Here is a 12,655-nt window from a genome sequence, read left to right on the forward strand (position 1 = left end):
TAAAGAATGTTCTAACCCACAAGCTAAAGAATCAGAAGCAGGGATACTTTTCAAAATGTTTGGCACACACTACCTGACGAGCAGTTCTCTTTAACTGAAGCACTTTAAGCTTTATTGGGTCAAACTGAATCAGAACTTCCTCTGTGTCACAAAATAGTCCAGCAACCCCTCCTCTAATTTGATCTAAACGCTCCGAAGAAGGCAACTCCTCCAATGAATTCATCCAGACGCTGTCCTCTGGCACTTTTCATGGCCACTCTGAGCTTCTGTCTGAGTGGAAGCGTCCATGTTAATCTAATAGGTGCTGTCAAATCTCTTAGACCTCGACATGGCTCAGCTCTGACTCTGTTTGGACTTCATCATGCCTTCTGACACCATGTTGACAGTAACAACACGGTAATTGCACTGGAAAAAAAACTTGACACCTCTTAGAATGGCCAAACCGCCTTGTTGGAAGTCGCTTTTTGATACTTGATTGAGTGTTTTTATGTAGCTCATGGCTCATGGAATATAATTTCATATGACAGGCAAAAATACTACAATCATGGCTCAGTTTAATGGTAGTTATGGGGTAAAGCGTTACAGTCAATGTGGCGTTCAGAAAAAGCATTTATGTCACTTTATGCTGAAGTCTGTCACTATTTTTTTCATTTTTTAAATCACCAGCAGACAGTATTACATCATGAGAAAAGAAAAGCTTTTCCTATATAAGGACCCTTAAATTAAACGGTGGTTTAAAGTTAGAGCACACAGCAAATTTAAGCAGAAATAAAAATACAGGCGAAAATTATAAAGGCAAAGAATATATGTTAAGTTTTTATATTTTTACTCCATTCTGGTAGTTTTTCTGAGTCTAGACAGATATTTTTTTTTTCCCAAACATATCATTTTTTTCACCAGGTTTCTTTTCCAGTTGTGTTTAGTCTTAAACCTCCCGCCGGCTATCTTGATTTCCATATCTGACGCTGACTAATATGTAAAAACAACTGGGCACCAGGGAGCTGAAGAAGGTTGCCAGAGTTGCTCAGAACAAGATGTTAAATTCCAGCCTCAAAGCTCGACAGATTCACAATCCAAGATGAAAGTAGTAATTGCAAAGAGCTGTAAAGGATGCAAGCTTATATTTGGCTTTTTCCCATAACAAGGAGGAAGTCCAAAACTGTAGACTGAGAGTAGTTCGATTGGAAACAAACCTCTGTCCTACTTGGGATTCTAAAGATCTTTGAGGCAAACAGTGGTAAATATAAAATATTGAAAAAGCTGGTAAACCTTTCGTTTCTCTGTGGGTTCTCAGAACCAAAGCACACAGAGGTCAGCGCTCCCTTATCTCTGGAAGAGCAAAAAAATAAAATAAAAAAAAACAGAGTTGTGCAGTCGTTAACAGAGCTGCTGTGAATGGAAGCAAATGATCCATTTGAAGGCGTCCTCTATCACTGATTGTTCTTTAGATCTAAGAAGTCAGTTCAATTTGTTGACATGTGGTAGTTAAAAGGGAAGTCTAAGCGATATATAATAATATCATCTATCATTCATTTGGCTCACTTACTAAGAAAAACTGCAAGTTGCTGTTGTGGAGAATAATCATTGCTAAAGCAGGCATGAGAAGCGTTTTGCAGAGGTGGTTATTTAATTCATCTGTAATGTGATCCACAGACATCAGAAGACTTTAAAAGTTAACCTGCATAAACCTCATGGTTCAGCACAATCAATACTTCAGAAAAGGCCCAAATGGTCTGGCTGCTGACTCTGCTTAAGCTGTTATTAGCCATCTAGCTATTAGCTGAGGACTGATGTGTGTCTATGTTGCTCTGGTTGTATTGATTACTTCTTTCAAGCAAATTTCTTTTTTTTTTTTTGTTTATAAAAAATTATTTCTTTACCAACTTTTCTTTTTTGGTGGATTAAAACATTCACTCTCAGGGTTCTCAGCAGGAGAACTTACCCAATTCTTTTGTGTTTCCATAAATGGCTAAAATTAAATTCATTCCAAAACAAAACATAAATGACTTTTCTTTACACAGGAAATGTCTGACTTTTGGAAGAAAAAGTAGATCTCATTCAGTTTTTGAAGCTAAATTTTATGCAACATTTGAGTAAGCAAAAGCTAACACATCGTTTGTTCGTTAAACAGGGTTGTGATCCTCAGCATATTTCAGAGAGAAATCCTTTAAGATACCAAAATTACCCTCATTGTCTCCTAACTTGTTTGGAATCCAAAAACTTCCAAACATTTTTGGATTCACATTTTAGTTTTCAGTTATTAGTAATTCTGTTTTGTGATCTTTAGTTTATTTTCCGTTTTCTGTTCATTTAAGCCACCCTTTAGTTACTCTCTATTGCCCCCTTGTGCCTGTGGCCTTTCCCCTACTTCCCTTCTAGTCTCTTCCATCCACACCTGCTCCATATCAGTTGATTGCCCCAGTCTTCATCCTGTCCCCCATATACAGTATACTCTCTCTGTGCAGCTCTTCAGTGTTGGTTCCTTGTTGTTAGTTGCTTCCTAGTCTCTGGCTCCCCACATTTTCCCTGATGTTTGCTGGTTTTTGGTTTTCAGTATTCTTGTGTTTTTGAATGTTTGCCTCAGTTTTTCTTCATTAAATCTACAAGAAATAATCTCTGCCTCATTCATCTCTGCATTTAGACCTGCAGATCCTTTTTAACTCATTCATTTTCCAGGTCATGTTATATTATTGTTTTTAAATGTCGAATGTAGAACACCGTAGCTTTATAAACTCATTCATTTTTGCAGATTTGAGGATAACATCAGTATTGCATAAAGGGTAGTTGGGGTGACTCAGGGCGGCAAAATGGGAACAACTTCATGCTCCACACAGAGAGAGATGTGAAATGATGTCATTGTACTGTTTACTTTCTATCTTTACTCCATATACATGTGTGTGTGTGTCACTATGTCAGAAAGGTGCATTACAAATCTATTTAAAATGAACACAAGGTCAGAAGGGGTTGTTTATTTTAGTACTGTCTAGATTTGCACGTTTCCTGCCCTCGAAAAAAAAAAATCCATCGCATTTGCATTCTAAGACCTCCACCTTTTTCTTTTTTTCTTTTTTTACATTCCCCGCTGCTTTTGCTGCGTTGCTGAAGGGTAATAATTAACAATGATCATTTTTTAGTCTTCAACTTTCACCTATTGCGGTTTTCCTGAAGGGGTGAACTTGGACACCCCGTGGCATGACGCCTTGACCTTACACATCCATTGCTAATGTTGCGCTATCCTTTTGGCACATTTAAAAGTAATAACACTGATTTAAAAAAGAGATTTAAATCAAGTGGAAAAATGTCAGGATTACTGTTAGTGGAGCTGTTGCTCCATTTTTAGATTCCTTTATGTTCAGGCTAATGAATCTTCCACCTTAATGCAGCCTTTTTAATAGCAGTGACTTATGATTTTTCATAAAGTTTCTTTATGTTTTGTAATACACTTTAAATTGGCTTGCACAAGTGAATTAAGGCTGCGTTCCACTTGTTACCCCCATCATAAAATACCTAATTGTTTTTGCGGACACATTTTCAGGTAATAACTGTCTGACTCCCAACTGCCCAAACAGTATTTTCTGCGGAGGATAGAAAATGAATTCACCATATGCTGCGAATTATTCATGATCCCGAAAATTGTCTTTAATAAAACTGCCCCACCTTTGTCGCTACGAGTTGTTGCAGAAGTTCCAGAGAGCATAAATCCGGGGAGCTATATAAAAAACCGTGTATTTTAAATAAGAAAAAACTCTTCTAGGTGGGGAGAACCAAGGCTTATCTGATGATGATGATCTCTGTCATTCTAATTAAGATCTGCTTAATTACACCCATTCAATCATGCTTCAAAATCTCAAGACCCAAACAAAGATGTCTTTAAGGGGCTTTGATCTGTTTCAGCTGCTTTGGGGGCCAACAAATGAAAATCATCAGCGTTTGATCAAAAGGTGCATGCAGCATTTAAGTGTCATCAAATTATTTTGGGAGGCAGTTTCAATCAGATCTATGTTTGCTAGAAAATGGAGATGAGATCTCAGACTCTCTGCTTTCATGAAGGAAAGAGAACAAATTGTGCTGTAGATGTTGCTCTCATAGAATTACCAACATCTTAAACCAACAATATGTTGGGGATATTGATGTAGACCACCGACAGCAAGTGGATGAGATAGATAACACTTCCTTTTTTATGTGGAAATCGGATTTTTTTTTCATTTCTATCCTTTTATATAGATTTTTTAAGGATAAATCTTATTATGGTCCTGTTTTTTAGAAGCAACAAGCATTTCGACCCAACCTATGAACTTATGTGCAGGTAACTGGTTTCTACTGTTAGTCAAATGGGTTGGGCTGAAAAAGGCATTATAATTTTTGTGAGGGGAGGTAAATATCTTATTTAATCAGATATTATTCTAACTGTCATATATTGTATACGGACACATGCCCTATTGGCTATGTCTTAGAACAACAAATGAAAGTGTGAATCAAGTTCAAATCATTGTCAAACAGATCATTCTGCACATACATGGAATAAATTCACCATAACTTCTGTTCAAAATATAAGAGTTTATTAACAAAAATCATTCAGCTCCAAGTCAAACATATTTCAGTTAAAAACTTTTGACTAAAAACTAGTGAAACTCAACTAAACTAAACTGCTATGTACAAAGAGGAAGGGGAAACATGTATGGGAAGGATTTTGAGTCTAACTTTATATCTGCTGAACCTACCTTGGTATTGGGATGCAAAGCTAATATAGAGTAAGGAGTAATTCTATTCTATGGATACCACTGTAAGGACTGATTTTATGGTTTTTTGTGGAAAAATATGGCTCTTTTGGGAAAAGGTTTGTCTTAAATGGGTCAATTTATAATTACATTGATGGTTTAAGTTATTGCATTATAGTGTTTACCTTATCAGAATTCAGCATTTTGATGTCAAACCACATGTTATGATGACTTACTCAGTTCTTCAGCAGCTTTTTCACTCAATGTGAGTGAGCAGAGGCAGAAAACTCTTAACATAAAAGCTCCGACTGAAAATGAAGCAGCAGATTTATTTAAACGTTTTAAGCCAACGCTGCCGAAAACCTGCTTTGCTCAACAACTTTATTGGATTTTGTTTTAGAAAGCAGTTCATTGTTAAGTGAAAAAATAAAAATAAAAACGCCGTACACTTCGTCTAACACAGGTTAATGCAGATCTTTCTTTTACAGTACATCAATAACTATGTATAAACATGGTAATACCTTAGCAAATAACATTATATTACTAGATAACAAGAAACATTTTATGGAGAATTTTGGTAAATGCTGTGCTTCAAATTTTAGGCCGACAATCTAAAGTCGGACTTCTCAGATGTCACACCGTTATTACCAGTAACTCAGTCATTTCACCCACAGCCAATTTTCTTAACTAAACTCTTATTTATATTTAACTTGAGTTCAGATATTTAATGATTTATTAACCTGATTACAACTTACAATTTACTTTGTAAAGTGTTTGTAAGTGGTGGCCAATAATAGAAACTGTTGTGTTGTAACCTAATGGTAATTACCCACCAAAAGTCTCCATTGTTATATAGTAACATACAATTGTAATTATATATATACCTTAATTTTGGGGGTTATTACCAAATAAAGTTTTTCTTGTTACCAAGTAATATAGTGTGACTATCTTATTACCATGTTATTACATGGTTATTGGTGAACTGTAAAAGAAAGCGTTACCAAACTTCGCTGCCATTTGGTGTTTGGAGTTATGCTCAATAATTGCTAATTTCTCTTTTATGGATATAAAACACCTGAATTGATTTTAGCGTTTGCTGGACAGCTAAAATAAATAAAACAAAAAAAACAACCTGCTTTTTTAAGGAGGAATAGCAAGAGTTTTTAATCATAATGTTATAATGCTTTATTTATAATAAATGACTCCTTATCTTGTTATTTCAGATGAACGTGGAAGATTGTTGCCTATGAGAGAGCTGTAAATGGACCAGACATAAAACCAAAACCAGTTTTACGGGGTAAGAAAAAAAATTGTGTGCTCATAGAGAACGTTTCATCTATTTAAGGTATTTCATATTTGATTGACAGAGTTGTATTAATAATTTTATTTATTTATTTCTAGGGAAACAGATGATGAGCTGTGATGAGTAGCATTACAGAATTAAAGCTGGCACATTTATTATAAGATTTTTCTTTCTGTTTTTTGACAGGTGATTTAGTCGTAGCAAACAATTGAACATGAATGTCTCCTCATATTATGAATTGACTGCTTTAATTTGCAGGAAATTTTATTATAACAAACCATCTCTGGTTAAAATAAACCTGCTTTGTTGTTTTTTTTTCTATTCAGCTTCCTTTCAGTCTCCAGTTTTTCTAAATAAAGGCTGAAATGAGTCAATCAGTGTTTCAGCATTCCTACTTCTTATTCCCCTTTTTCATAACTTGCAAAACAAGACTTTACTTTTCTAGTTTTCTGTCTGTTTTATTTAACTCAGTTATGATTTGGCTTCTAAAATGGTTGTTTTTTTTTTTATGTGTTTTGCTTGTACACCTCAATCCTGTTCTGCTGGTCCTTAAAAAGAAAAAAAAAAAAAGAAAAAAACAGTCCTTTTTTTCCCGTAGATGAAAAAGGTAGACGGCGAGCACCCAGTAGGTCACAGTGCATTAACCACACTAATAAACCCATTACGCTGCAAAGGAATGGGATCCAAACGAGAAAGTAGAGGGGCCTGAGTTATAGGGGATAAAGAAAGGAGAAAGGAGACTGAATAGGGAGAAATGGCAGCGGCAGCTTGGCTAAAAGCTTTATTGTCACACATTCACTTTACATTTATGTGGGTTTTTAAAAATGTTGTGTCTGTCTGCTCATTTACTGTTTTTTTTTTTTTTTTTGCAAACCACCACTCATTAAGGAAAGGATCTGCCATCTTACGGCGTTGCATCACTTTCTGCCACCTCACACAGCTCCTCTGTCTGAGCATTAGCGTCATTGTGGGGCCAATTACCACACTGCAGTGCTGTTCAGGGGGCCATAAATATCAGCAACGCGTCCCCCAACCTGCAAAAGCTCCTGTGAGGATAGGAAAAAAAAAAAAAAACATAAACAAGAAAAAGTCTGGGGAAAATATGGAACATTGTGCGGCTGAATGCAGCAGCTTTAAATGTACTTTTCTACAATCAGATCCATGTGAAATAAGCTGCCGCAGAGCAGGATGTTTGTTGGGGTTTGAGATTGCAATGTCACAGTATAAACTGGAACTAACAATGCTATGATGCAAAAAGGTAGGGGTTGTTTATTTTACTTTTTATTCATGCAAAAGTTTAAGTTTGATTTGTGAACAATGATGAGTTAGAAAACAGTAAACCATCATATTCCACACTGACTAAACCTTGTTCTAAGAATGGATAACCACAGCTCATCCATGTATTAATCAATCAAAACAGCTTCCAAGCTCTTAAACAGATTCTTAAGGGTGTTGGCTTGTTTGTTTTGATGTTTTCAGGGAGCAGCAACAGACGGTGCTCAGTAAGATAGAAAGTATTTTTTAATAATTCAATTTAATGAGTAAAGCACAGCACTGTGTAATTAAATCATCTAAATTCAGAGGTTAGAATAAATGGAACTGCATATTATATCCTAATTTTCAAAATTACCCTCTTAACAGCATTTTCTGTTTGTTTTTAACCATTTTCTGATGGAGATTGGATAAACAGATAGTTCAATCTATGTTTTTTTTTTTTTGGTCTTTAAACTATGTCACAAAACCATTCCACCTCTCTTGCATGGTCTCAAATGAAGCCATTTTGCAAACAGTAATAGTGATTTTGAATACCTAACACAAACAAACACAGAAAGCTACTTGGCTGGGTGATTTTTATGTATAAAAGATATTGATCAGTAGCCCCAGCGTACCAGACAATCCCTTTCATCCAGTCACATTTAGAAGTTACTCTTTCAGTGTCTGGGGGTTTATTGATTGAAATATTTTTGAACCGTATCTAACTGCTGAGGTAATCATTGTAAATTTTATTTTGTGTTGCGATACTGAATTAAAAATGGGCAGCTAAATATATATATATATATATATATATATATATATATATATATATATATATATATATATATATATATATATTTAGCTGCCCAGTGTCTGATTCACTACTGTAATCCCTACAAGTACCACCACCCAGTAGATTTCAGTGGGTGATTCATTGGTGAATTCTGTGGTGCTTTGCTGACACCATGTGGCCACTGCTGGTACTGCACCTCCAGCAGGGAGAGGCTCAGCAGTTGGTTTGGGTGCTGCTTGGTTTACACAGACTCCCCAACAACATTCATCACCAGCAGACGTTTCCTCTCCTCTCCTGGTGTGCCCAAATTGATGAACCATCAACACAAGTTTCATCACGTTCTCTTCATATTGATAAAGCAATCATGCGTGCCTTTCTTCTGTGTTTCACGGTTTAACCGGTTTAAGACAAATGGGGTGTCAGAGGGATATTTTATCCTCCCACTTGTGCTCTGCTGGTGGAGGATGCTGGTTTCGGAAGGGTGGTCTGTGGGGCTGTTTTCTGTGGTGAAACAAACCGGCAGCTCAGCTGGATGTCAGTCAGGAAATATGCGTTGGATTTTCTACAGAAGCACACAGATAAGTGCTTCATTTATTTTTAAAAAGTTATATTTGGACTTCCTGTTTAAATGAACATATTTGGTTAAGAAATAAACTAAATAGTGGAAAGAACACAAAAAAGAGGAACAAAGAAATTATAAACTTAACTGAATAATAATTTCTAGTGTTTTTATAAAGCTGATAGAAATATTAAAACACTTTCTCCACATAAAGATCTTTTTTCAGCCACACCTTTAAAAAAGGAATCATAATTGGATGACCCTGTGTTCGGAAAAAAAAATAAACATAACCGCCAAGTAGGCTAATTCCACAACAATATATTTAACTGGAAATGATATATCAGGGGTCACCAACACGGTGTCCATGGGCACCAAGGTGCCCTCAAGGACCACATGGGGGGCCCTCAGAGTCTTCTAGATAAAGAACAACCCACCAGTGGGCTAAGTTTGAAATTTTATATTATTCTGTTGCTCTTCTTTTTAATCATTTATAAAGATTTCAAAATGACAATGTCTAAATAAACTTAGAAATTAACAGACACAATAAAAATATGTTGATAATGAACAAAGTTTAGGCTAACGCTAACCCTTGCAGCTCATGGGTCAGTAATGGTCGCCCTTCCTAGGTCTCGGTACCCTTTAAGTGACCCTCAGCCTTAAAAAGGTTGGTGACCCCTGCTCTATATGCAGGCCTGCTTTTAAGAAACAACCACTTTCACTTTTACTAAGGAGAATTAATGAAGACCAAATATGGTCATAATCTCTTAGGATTATGAAACAACTGGAAACATTTAGAGCATTGAAAGCTTACATAACCTTAAAAAACATTAAGAGGTAGAAATACAACCTTCATGCCACAGCTTGGACCTTAAACATGAGAAGGGAGTCAGCAGCCAGACCATGGGGAGCTATTGCAAGTTAGTAAGCATATGTTTAACTAAAATGTGTTTTACCTTTACCTTAATCATTAGGTTATCCTGTCAGTACAATATTTAAAAAACTGATCTTTATGTTCCTGTAGGATGTTTAGCAGTAATAAGGGGAGTGGCAGCCTAGTGGTTAGGCCATAGAGCTTGGAATCCTCAGGTTCTGAGTTTGAGCCCCACTTCCACAGACTGCCACTTTGGGTCTCTGAGCAAGACCCTTAACGCCACACGTGCACCAGGCGCCCCACGATGGCAGCCGACTGCTCTCCAAGGGGATGGGTTAAATGCAGAGGTAAATTTATTCAATGTGAGATCAATACAATTTAAGGTAGTATCAATTAATTACTATTATTAATAATTAAATGCAATAAGCTTGAACCTTCCAAGAACCACCAGAGGTTTAGCAGTATCTTTAGGGATTAAAGACATTTCTGTGAAAACAAAGTGGTAGTTTAGTGTTTGAGTAAGATGACAGCGCATAAAGCTAAATTAATGCAAAGCAGCTACATTCAGACTACTTGCAAACTGTGACTTTTACTGTTGTATTCATTGCTATTATGTATTATAGACAGAGATGGTAAGTAACGAAGTACAAATACTTCGTTACTGTACTCAAGTAGATTTTTCTGATATTTTTACTTTACTTTACTNACCGGCGTCAGCTGGGGTTAAAAGCAATACAATGAAAAGACTGGACAGAAAATATCCTAAAAAATGCTTGGGTTTCATTGGTATGGATTATATTATGATTTCTCAAAATGCTACGTGTTACCGCAATGTTGACTTTTTTAGCTAATAGTTAGCTACGGTTGTTTGTAGATAAACTAAGGTGAGCAGGCTGATATTACTTTTAAGTACTTCTTATTATATACACATTCAAATAAAATCTGGTTTTCCAAAGCCATTGTGAAAAATACAAGGTAAAAATAAAAAATAAACCATGTGGGCTACCAGGGACTCCAACTGTGCATCACCACATAAATATGAAACATTGAAGTATTATCCTCTATAATGAGGTATTTTTCGGAGAGTTTCTGTGCTTTTTTGTGTTGTTTTTATCATGCCGCTCCCACCGGGACACGCTGCCTTTGTTTACTCCAGAGAACAGCTGATCACTCTAATGCCGGCCGACGTTTTAGCCAGACCAGCTGGAATACCATCCGAACTCTGGAGGAAAACACGCCGTGGTTGCAGAGGAGGAAAGCAAAATCGTGGGATGAAAGGAGGGTCGAGACGGGACGGACTTATTGAAAGGAGAAGATTTAAACGGTGTCTCCCCTCTGTCGTTATGGGAAACGTGCTGTCCCTTAGCAACAAGATGGACGAGCTAGCGGCGCTAACACAGAGTCAACCGGAGTACCAGGAGTGCAGTCTGATGTGTTTTATGGAGACATGGCTGCACAAAGACATTACGGACCTGATTGTCTCTGTGGATGGCTTTCATATCGTCTGGGCCGACCGGGACACTAAGAGTGGTAAGCGAAAAGGATGGGGGCTTGCCATTCTAGTAAACAGCAGATGGTGTTACCCGGGTCACATTACCATTAAAAAAACAGCTCTGTTGCCCGGATGTTGAACTGCTGGCTGTTGGACTCCGTCCATATCAGCTGCCCAGAGAGATCCCGCATGTCATCGCTGTTATCCTGTACATCCCTCCTTCTGCAAACCCAACATCTGCCTACAGCATCCCTCACAATATCATCTCTGAACTACAGACCCATCATCCCAATGCCCTCATCATCATGTCGGGAGACTTTAACCATGTCACCATGAACAAAGTTCTACCGACCTTCAAACAATATGTGAGCTGCCCTACCAGAGATGTGAGGACCCTGGACCTGATGTATGCTAACATTAAAGATGCATACATCTCCTCTTCTCTCCCCCCTCTGGGCAGGTCAGATCACAACCTGGTTTATCTCAAACCCTGTTATGTGCCTCTGGTGAGGAGGAAGCCAACGACCACAAGAACTGTGAGGAGGTGGTCGGTGGAGGCTTGTGAGACACTGCAAGCCTGCTTTGAGGTGACTGACTGGCCTGCACTCTGTGAGCCCCACGGGGAGGACATTGATGGGCTCACAGAGTGCATCACGGATTATATAAACTTCTGTGTGGACTGCAATGTTCCAGCTCGGACTGTCACCTGTTACCCCAACAACAAACCTTGGATCACCAAGAAAATAAAGGCCAACCTGAATGAGAAGAAGAGAGCATTCAGAGATGGCAACCGTGAGGAGGTGAGGAGAGTGCAGGGGGTACTCAAACAAAAAATAATGGAGGCTAAGGACAAATACAGGATAAAGCTGGAGAATAAACTCATGACAAACAACATGAGGGATGTGTGGAGTGGGATGAAAACCATAACAGGGTTCCAAAAGGCCACTGGTGTGGGGTTGGAAGGGTGCGTGGACCGGGCCAATGAACTGAACTTATTTTTCAATAGGTTTGATACTGCGGCCCTTCGCCCACAACCCTCCACTGCTGGCTTCCCTCCAACGACCACTCCAGCTTCTTCCACTCCTCCTCCGTACAGACCCCCGGTCTGCTTTTCACCACCGCAATCCACATCCACCGACTCCACCCCTGCTTCACATCATGTCCTCCACAACACGAGGACCTCACCCCTCCCACTACAGTTACCTCTACAGTGTCCTTCACTCCTGACCTGGTGAGAAGACAGCTAACCAGACTCCACTCCGGCAAAGCTGCGGGCCCCGATGGTGTACTCCCCTGGGTGCTCAAAGCTTGTTCCAACCAGCTGTGCGGAATATTTAGCCTAGTCTTCAGTCTGAGCATGCTCCTCCAGAGAGTACCCGTGCTGTGGAAGACGTCCTGCCTCGTTCCGGTGCCAAAGACGTCACGCCCTAGCGACCCTCAGGACTACAGACCGGTAGCACTGACGTCCCATATTATGAAGACCTTTGAGAGGCTAGTCCTAGAGCAGTTAAGGCCCATGATCAGGCCCTTCACTGATCCACTACAGTTCGCCTACCAGCCCCGCCTGGGAGTTGAGGACAGCGTCATCTTCCTGCTGAACAGAGTCTACAATCACCTGGACAAGCCGGCGAGCACTGTGAGAATCATGTTCTTTGATTTCTCCAG

The sequence above is a fragment of the Cyprinodon variegatus genome, unplaced genomic scaffold (assembly GCF_000732505.1).
Source record: "Cyprinodon variegatus isolate N-32 unplaced genomic scaffold, C_variegatus-1.0 Scaffold179, whole genome shotgun sequence".
In the NCBI taxonomy this organism is placed as follows: Eukaryota; Metazoa; Chordata; class Actinopteri; order Cyprinodontiformes; family Cyprinodontidae; genus Cyprinodon; species Cyprinodon variegatus.